Genomic DNA, 9,867 nt, shown 5'->3' with positions numbered 1-9,867 from the left:
GCAGCTACGCCCTCCTCGGGACGCTTTGGCTCCACTCGGGTCCCTAAGGGAGGCTCCGCCCCCTTCGGGACGCTTTGGCTCCACTCAGGAGTCCCTTCGGGAGGCTTCCCCTCTTCGGGAGGCTTCGGTTCCCCTCGGGTCCCTAAGGGAGGCTCCGCCCCCTTCGGGAGACTTCGGCTCCCCTCGGGTCACTTCGGGAGGCTTCGGCTACCCTCCGGTCCCTTCGTGCGGCTCCGCCCCATTCCGGAGGCTTTGGCTCCCCTCGGGTCCGTTCGGAAAGCTTCGGCTCCGCTCGGGTCCTTACGGGAGGCTCCGCCCCCTTCGGGCGGCTTCTGCTCCCCTCGTGTCCTTTCGGGCGGCTCCGCCCTCTTCAGGAGGCTTTGGTTCCACTCGGGTCCCTTCGGGAGGCTTCGGCTCCCCTCGGGTCCCTTCGTGCGGCTCCGCCCCCTTCGGGAGGCTTTGGCTCCACTCGGGTCCCTTCGGAAGGCTTCTGCTCCCGTTGGCTCCCTTCAGGAGGCTTTGGTTCCAATCGGGTCCCTTTGGAAGGCTTCGGCTCCGCTCGGGTCCCTACGGGAGGCTCCGCCCCCTTCGGGAGACTTCTGCTCCCCTCGGGTCCCTTCGGAAGGCTTCGGCGCCCCATGGGTCCCTTCGTGCTGCCCCACCACCTTCGGCTGGCTTCGGCTCCGCTCGGTTCCCTTCAGGCAGCTCCCTCCCTTCGGGCTGCTTCGGCTCCGCTCGGTTCCTTTCGTGGCAGCAGCCCCGCCCGGCCGTGACTACCCCCCTGCCGCTGCCGGACTGCCCCAGACCCCTTCGGTGCCACGGTTCTTCTTTTCCCCCTTTGGCAGAGCCGAGCTTTGCCTAGCCGAACTGAGCCTTGCCATGCCAACTTGTGCGCAGTTATGGAGGGTAATGGGAGGAAATGGAGGGTGATAAGCGGGCAGTTAGGTGTGGGCTCCTCTGGGACCCCCTCGGAGCCACACGGGTCCCTTCGGGGGACCCGCCCCCTTCGGGTGTGTCCTGGGTTCAGCAGTAGCACTTATTTTTCTCCTTTTTAGTAGCTAGTGCAGTGCTATCTTTTCATTTTTTAGCCTGGGAAGAGAGCTGATAACACCGATGTTTTCAGTTGCTGCTCAAATGTTTGGTCTGGCGAAGGACTTTGTGAGTCTTATGCTCTGCCTGGTAGGAGGGGAGGCTGGGAGAAAGCAGAGACAGGACACCTGACCTAGGCTGGCCGGGGAGGTATTCCATGCCACAGCGCGTCATGCCCAGGATGTAACCGGGAGTTACCCGGAAGGGCTGGTTCACTGCAGGGTTGGACGAGGAGTCGGTCGGTGCTTGGCTGGGGGAGTGGGGTGAGTTATTGGTCGGCTGGTGTTGAGGTGTTGTATTCTCTTCGCTTGTTATTTCCTTTAACATTATTATTATTGGTGGTAGCAGTAGTGATTTGTGTTATACCTTAGTTACTAAACCATTCTTATCTCAACCTGTGGGAGTTGCATTCCTTTCGATTCTCCTCTCCGTCCCTCCAGGAGCAGGGGGAGGGCAAGAAGGGGGGGAGTGAGTGGACGAGCTGTGTGGATCGGTTTAAACCACGACAGGATGGCGTCAGCTCCGCTCAGTTCCCTTCGGGCAGCTCCCTCCATTTTGGGCTGCTTCGGCTCTGCTCGGTTCCCTTCGTGACAGGAGCTCCACCCGGCCGCGACTCCCCCTGTGCTGCTGCCGGGCTGCCCCAGACCCCCTCGGTGACCCGGTTCTTTGGTTCTCCCCCTGGCAGAGCCAAGCTTTGCTGAGCCGAGTCGTGCCAACCTGATGAAGTTCAGCCATGCCAAGTGCAAGGTCCTACACCTGGGTCGGAGCAATCCCAGGCACAGCTACAGACTGGGCAAAGAAGAGATTCAGAGCGGCCCTGCAGAGAAGGACTTGGGGGTGCTGGTCGATGAGAAAATGAACATGAGCCGGCTGCAGTGTGCGCTCGCAGCCCAGAAAGCCAACCGTATCCTGGGCTGCATCAAAAGGAGCGTGACCAGCTGGTCGAAGGAGGTGATCCTGCCCCTCTACTCTGCTCTTGTGAGACCTCACCTGGAGCATTGTGTGCAGTTCTGGTGTCCTCAACATAAAAAGGACATGGAACTGCTGGAACAAGTCCAGAGAAGGGCCACGAGGATGATCAGGGGACTGGAGCACCTCCTGTATGAAGACAGGCTGAGGAAGTTGGGGCTGTTCAGCCTGGAGAAGAGAAGACTGCGTGGGGACCTCATAGCAGCCTTCCAGTACCTGAAGGGGGCCTATAGGGCTGCTGGGGAGGGACTCTTTGTCAGGGACTGTAGTGACAGGACAAGGGGTAATGGGTTCAAACTTAAACAGGGGAAGTTTAGATTGGATCTAAGGAGGAAATTCTTTCCTGTTAGGGTGGTGAGGCACTGGAATCGGTTGCCCAGGGAGGTTGTGAGTGCTCCATCCCTGGCAGTGTTCAAGGCCAGGCTGGATGAAGCCTTGGGTGGGATGGTTTAGTGTGAGGTGTCCCTGTCCATGGCAGGGGGGTTGGAACTAGATGATCTTGAGGTCCTTTCCAACCCTAGCTATTCTATGATTCTATGATTGGCTGGCTGATCTTCTCAAGCAACATCTCAGGAGAAACTCTGAGCTTACTGAAATCAGGTACAAGCTTTCTAAATTCTCTGTATGAGTAGAGGAGGCTGTGGAAAAATAGGGAGCTAAATAGTGAAGGTAAAAATACTGAAAACATCTTTTGGGATCTTGCTTTTGCCCATCATTTCTTTCCTTCTGTCTCTCTTGACCCTGTATAGATACGGTTCATTAATTGCTGTGTGTTGTCAGAAATTCCCTTGCAAAGAATTGCAGGTGAACGTGTTGGCAAGTCTGTCCATACAGCTAAAAATACTCTGGTCAAGGTGAAGGGAAGGGGAAAGAGAAACTCCAGTAGAAGGTGCCTCTTCTCCTCAAAGCAACTGCACTTTGAAGGGTCCTGGAAACACTGACAGCACAAGAGCCCATTGATAGTTGCTCCCATTGGTTTATTCTGCTCAGCTGTGTATTTCCCCATCACAAATAGGGGACAGCAAGAAGCTGCTGTGTGTTAGGCTTTTCTCTTAATGTTATGCAAGATTCTGGTACCCAGAAATTATCTTGAACTGCTTCCTGGCAGAAGCATCTTTCTGTTTTCATCCAGAGCACGTTGCTTGGTGTTCACATGAGCTGTTACTAGGGCTGTGATAAGTGAAAAGTGGTAAAAGCTGGCGCTTCTTGAGAAACACAGCTCCTGCTTCAGAATAAGTGGGCAAGTGCTGATGCATTGTGTTGGGAAAGTGATGCCAATGTATCTGGAAACAAAATACAAGTCCCATGTTTTCACCCTGCCTGACAAACCATCCAGATGTATTCTGTTGTCCTGAGACAAGCACAAGTTGTACTTTGCTGGGCTTGCCTTTGTGGTGGTTGGGAAGTGCTGGTCCTGCACTTGGAGGCTTGCCTGTGTGTCTCCTGGGGTTTCAGGCTTGATGGTTAAAGATAGGTTCTGCTGCAAAATGTTGATAATAGAGACAGACAAGTGGGAAAAAAGAAGAGGAGAGGACACACTCTTAGGTGAGAAAAGAATAAGGCTGTCCTCCTTGGACATCTTCCTGCCACCCAAAAGCAGGTTGATACTTGTTAGGAATAGAAATGGAAGGACCTAGGCAAAGAGATAAGGTTCATATCTCCTGCCTTAGTGAAGTAGTTAAACTGATAATGGATTTCAGGGTTTTAACTGAAGTTCTGCCCAAAGTTCTTGAGCCTTTAGTAAAGGAGTGAATTTAATAATGATTTGTTCCCAGTGTGATTTGATGGCATCATGTGGCACATTGGTGATGAGTTGCTGCAGCATTTTCAAAGGAAGTTCAGGAATAAAAGATAATTTTTTTGTGCTATTTCTTTCTGCAGTAAGAGACAAAGAGTCCTCTTTGTCCACTACTATTAGGAGCAAGGTTTAGACTTCCTGTTGTGGTTCTAACAGCTCTTCCCTGTGAGGCTGCTGAGGCGCTTGCACAGGTTGCCCAGAGAAGCTGTGGCTGCCCCATCCCTGGCACCTTCCACCTGAGCAGGTTGCTCCGAGCACCTGCGTCCAACCTGGCCTTGAACACTGCCAAGGATGGGGCCCTACAGGCCCTTGTCCCAAGCCCCTCTCCACGTTTCCTGCAGCCCCTTTAGGCACTGGAGCTGCTCTCAGGTCTCCCCTTCAGGAGCCTTCTCTTCTCCAGGCTGACCCAGCCCAGCTCTCTCAGCCTGGCTCCAGAGCAGAGCTGCTCCAGCCCTCGCAGCATCTCCGTGGCCTCTTCTGGACTTGTTACCACAGCTCCATGTCCCTCTTGTGCTGTTGCCCCAGAGCTGGATGTAGGACTGTGGCGAGGGGCGGGGGTGGGGGATGTCTCCCCAGAGTGCAGCAGAGGGGGAGAAATTCCCTGTTTATTTACAAGACATTTTCTCTTCTTTTATTTCCCCTCTCTCGTTTTCCTTTGGCACCCAATGGGCACTTGTGGTGCTGCTGGGCACCGGCATAGCCTCTTTTCCTGGCTGCAGGATGAGCTTCTTGGCATAAAATAGATGTGATTCCACACTCTAAACTTTCACCCATTCAGAGAGTCATTATCACATTAATTTTTCTGCTAATGTTATTCTGATGGGTGTCTGAAGGGAACTAGTGGTTGCTTTTCCTGGAATCATGAGGTAAAAGCACTGCAGCCTGGTTTTCTATCCTGATGCTAGCCGGCAGAGCCACTCTGGAGGAGGTGTGGAAGCAGGCTGGCGCCAGAGCCGGGAAGCCGTGGTTCTGCCACAGCCACCGCAGAGCTCTGGTCCCCATTCGTTTGGTCCCCGGCTTGGCGCTGAGGGCACAGCATCCTTGCCCAGCCAGTACCTGCTCCGGCAGCGGGCAGCACAGCCACGCACAGCCACCACACACCGGGGCAGGGGAGAGCATCACTTCCCACCCAGCCAAGGACGAGAGCTCCTGCTCCAAGGCAGGTAGGTCAGCCTGCCCCCAGCCCTGCAGGGATTGCACTGGGCACATTCTGTCCCCAGCCGAGGGCACAAGAGGCTGCGAGACAGCAACGAACCAGCAGCAGGGGTTCATTATCCCACGGCACCAGCAGGCAGATGCTCCTCCTGTGTGGCCTTCCATTTTCCGGCGAGGGTGGTGGGCTCGGGGGCTGCCGCCACTTCTGCTCAGGCTTCTCAACAGCTACAGGAGGAGACAAGTCAGGAGCAGCTCCCAGCAGGGGTGTTTGGCCTGCACCAAGGGGGTTCTCCCTTCTCACTCCTCTCTGGATGCCCGTCCTGGAGGGCAGAGCCAGGGACAGGGCCTTAAGCCACAGGCAAGGCTGCGATGCTCTGGGGCAGAACCTGGCCACAGCAGATCCACGGGGAAGCTGTCCCAAGAGCCCGCTGGGGCTCCACGGGCCAGCGGCCCCTTCCCACCGCCACAGACGCTCCTTGCCCGCTGCCCACCCCAACCACAAACCACACAAACCGCCAGACATGGCCGCATCTCGCACTGTGCCACGGGACCCTACCCACAATGGGCACACGGGAGAAAACACCACTGCCTCAGGGCCAGCACGTTCCTAGTTTCCAGGGGACACCTCAAGCTCATCTCACCTGCAGACCTGAGCTACCTCGTGTCCCACAGCTGGCCCGCACCAGTGGCCCAGCCAACCGTGGCACAGAGCTGGGCCCCACCTGCACTCACCTTCCTCCACCTGCACAGCCCTGGGCGCTGTCACTGGTGCGCGGCTCCATCGTCGCACCTCCTGTTCCCTGTGCAAGCGGGAGAGAGCCAGTTAGGGTCGGCCCCCTGCCCTGAGAGCCGGACGAGAGCCAACATGCCGGCTGGGAGCCGCTGCTGCTCACAGGGCCCTGGTCGGACCCACCCTGTCCTGCTGCTCCACAGCACCGCAGGGGAACAAGGCTGCAGGGATGCTGATCAGCACAACACCAGGGCTTCCCCACAGCTGGGTGGCCCAGCAGCCAGGTCTCAGGGGCCTGGAGCATCCTGGCTCTGGTGGAGCGCAGGACTGCGGTACTGGGATGGCTGGGAAGGTGAACGCTTTCTTCCCAGCTGGCACCGACAAGCGGGCGCTCGCCGGATGAGCAGTACATTACCTTCCTGTCCACTCTGGCACCGCACAGCAGACTCCTCTGCAGGACTGTGGGGACCCCCCCACACACATCCGCTTCTCCTGGAACACAGCAGGAGACCAGCAGTAACTAATTTGGTTCTGGGGAGCACAGCCTCCCATTCTCCTCATCACCGTAGAGTAAATCCCATCTCCCAGGCACTGGCTAAAGAGCCCAGAGCCTCTCTTGCTCCAACGCTGCTCAACTCCCCTCCAGAACGTCCATGGAGGGCAAAGTCTGAGCACCCCAAACTGGATCCGCTCTAGGAGCAAGCAGCCTCCAGGCTCTTTATGAGCGAGGCGATGGGGAGGGAGGACACTGCTGGCCCAGACACAGCAAACCCTTCCCTACTGACCCACCCTGGAGAAAACCTTTCCCTGCACAGCTGCAGAGCTCTGTCAGCCACGACTACGGCCCACTCCCACATCTGCAAGCCCAGCCCAGGATGGGAGCAGTGTTTTATTACAGCTCAGCAGGTGCTGAGGAGACCCGCATCCAAGTGGGAACCTAGGGCTCCCAGGCGTGCTGCTGCCTCCGCCTGAAAAGCTGTCAGCACAGCAGAGATTTTGTGTTCCCCTTTCCCTGGAGGTGTCCCCCCTGCAGAGCGGGGAGAAGCAAAGAGCTGCGCGCTGCGCTGCAGAGCGGGGCTGGGCGTCGGGCCCATGGTGAGCCCCTGGGCATCCGACTGTCCCAGCGTACCGGCGGGAAACCGGTCCTGGGGCTCCAGTGCGGTGGCAGCGGGAACCGGCGGCGCACGGTCGGCGGCGGGGCTCTGCGGGGACACAACGGTCAGCGCCGGCGTTAGCGGCGGGAGGACCCGATCCCGTCCTCCCCCCGCACCGGCTCAAGGCAGGAGCGGCTGGACCGGGTGCTCTCAGCACAGGCGCAGCCGAGCCGTCATTAGAGGCCATGGGAGCAGGAGCCTGCGGGCAGGCAGGACCATATTGCACACCAGGACCCCACTGCTCCCAGCAGTGACCCCTGCACAAGAAGGCAGGGCAGCACCACAGGCAGAGCTATGGGCCCAGCACCGCCATAGCTGTGCCACCCATGTCCTTATCCCATCCGTGCCCCTGTGCCACCTGCATCCCTGACAGCCAGTGTTCCTGTGCCACCTGCAGCCCTGACAGCCAGTGTCCCTGGGCCACCCGTGTCCTTATCCCACCCACATCCTACCCCCGCGCTGACCCGAGGCAGGTGGCATGGGTCAGGGCCCTGTCCTTGGGGCCGACTCCTGTGGCCGGGTGGCCGTTACCTGCCCTGCTGAAGGTCGGGCACTGGTAGGCCTGGGCCCATGGAGGTGGGAAGTGGGCAATGAGGCTCGGCCTGTAGGGGAGAAGGAGAAGTCAGGGAGGGCGCGGGGGGGGGGGGGCACGAACCAGGCTGGAGGGTGCCTGGCAGGCGGGCGGGACCGCAGCGCAACCCAGGCACCCCCCGCGCCCAGCGCCACTCCCAGCAGCAATCCCTGCGCCAGGCAGGTCAGCATCACTGCCAGCGCCAGCGGCAGTGCCGACGGCCAGCGCCAGGGGCAGTGCCAGGGACTTGGCAGCGCCATCGCTTCCGACCGCAGCAGCAACGGCCACCGGCCCGCAATGCACTGCGGGAGCCGTGCCCCGGCCCCTCGGCAGTGGCCGCGTTCTCGAGCTCGTGGCCTTGTTCCACCGGCCCTGCCATTCCACCCGCCTGCTACTGACAGCCCCGTGCCACCCGCGGGCCTGGCAGCCAGCGGCCCTGGGCCACCCCTGTGCTGAGCCCACCCTCGCCTCTGTGCCTGCAGCTTCCACAGCCCCGCTGTGCCCGACTGTCGTGGTTTAAACTCAACCACAAAAGCTCGTCCATTCACTCCCCCGCTTCTTTCCCTCCCTCTACTCCTGGAGGGACGGAGAGGGGAATCAGACAGAATGCAACTCCCACGGGTTGAGACAAGAACAGCCCAGTAACTAAGGTATCACACAAACCACTGCTGCTACCACCAGTAATAATAATGATAAAGGAAGTAACAAGCGGAAAGAATACAACACCTCAGCACCAGCCGACCGATAACTCGCCCCACGCCCCCCAGCCGAGCACCGACCGATACCTCCTCCAACCCTGCAGTCCCTAACCCTTCCGGGTAACTCCCCGTTACCTCCTGGCCATGCCGTGCTGTGCTATGGATACCTCTTTGGTCAGTTTGGGTCAGGTGTCCTGCTTCTGCTTCCTCTCGGCCTCCCCTCCTCCCTGGCAGAGCACGAGGATCACAAAGTCCTTGGCCAGACCAAACATTTGAGCAGCAACTGAAAACATCGGCGTTATCAGCGCTGTTCCCAGGCCAAAAATCAGAACACAGCACTGCACCAGCTACTAAGAAGGAGAAAAATGGCTGCTACTGCTGAACCCAGGACACCTGCCAGGCACGCACCATGGCAGGGACACTGACATGGACCACACAGAACACGATTCCCCTGAGCATCTCCCTGGCCATGACGCCCACGGGGCAGCTCAGGGGCACCCGACTTCCCGGGAGGGAGCGCGGGCACACGGGGAATCCCCATGGAAAATAAACCCAAGGCAAATGTCCGCTTTTCTGATCTCAGCAGCTGCTGAGCGCCGCGCTTGACATTCAGGGGAAAGCTGTGCTTAGAACTGGTTGGGTTTTGATGCAGCCACAGCAAGCTTTGGTCTTTACAGCTAATAAGGGCTTTGCAGGCTCCTTCTGAGCTCTCAGGGGACAGCCCAGCACTGGCACGTGTTGTAATCTAGGGTGTCCTTGCTGGGGACAAATGTGTGGTATTGAGACATGCAGCCCTCATGTTCCTTCAGGTCTTTCTGCTCAGAGCTGGGGACAGAGGAGGGTGCTGCTGCTGTGCCGCCATTTCCAAGGGGCCTTGCAAGGAATGCTCATGCTCTGCACATGGGAGGCAGGGCTCCATCTCCAGCCCTCTGGTTTCCCCTCTTCCCCTGCCCAGTGCTCCCATGCAGTGGGCACAGCTGTAGCACTGGGGCTGGCTCAGGTCCTCGGCGGCTGCTCAAGGGAGCGTTTTGGGAGCAGATGCCAGGGGAGCTGCAGGTGACTCAAAGGAAACGGTGACGCAAGGGCAGGAGCTCTTGCACGTGCAGCCTGCGGCTGCCCCATCCTGCTTGCGCCTTGCCCCCACCTTCCCTGCCTGCCCTCTCCCAGCTATCCGGAGGATGCTGCTGCCATCCTTGGGCTTGGGGAGCACCACAGGTGCTCTGAAATTGCCACTGCTCGAAGCAGAGCCAAAGTGGAGAAAACCCAGTGAAATAATAATGAATCATAATAATAATATAAATAGTAATAGCTGTTGTTCGACCACACAGCTGTGCTTGGACGGGGGAAGCCAGTACCCACAAGTAGAGGGTGCTGGGAAGCAGCACTGCGCTCTGGCCCAGGAATGAAACACGGGGAAGGCAGCTGTGAACACAGACTGTTTATTTGAAGTGGGGACATAAAAAGGGGGAAGGTGAGCGAGGGACGATTGCACATTCACAGTAAAACAATACTAAAACGGTAGTAAAAAACCCAATGAGACAACTGTGGTACAAGCAGAGAGTAACACCAACAGATCAACACCAGCCTAACAAGAACAGAGCAACAGCAGAACACCGCTAACAGAAGCAGACTGCAACAAGGGCAGAGACGCACAGCCATTCATCCAGCCCTGGCTGTGCAGCTGTGCCAGGAGGCAGAACTTG

This window comes from Lathamus discolor, chromosome 24 (assembly GCF_037157495.1).
Source record: "Lathamus discolor isolate bLatDis1 chromosome 24, bLatDis1.hap1, whole genome shotgun sequence".
NCBI lineage: Eukaryota > Metazoa > Chordata > Aves > Psittaciformes > Psittacidae > Lathamus > Lathamus discolor.
Note: the sequence above shows the minus strand (reverse complement) of the source record.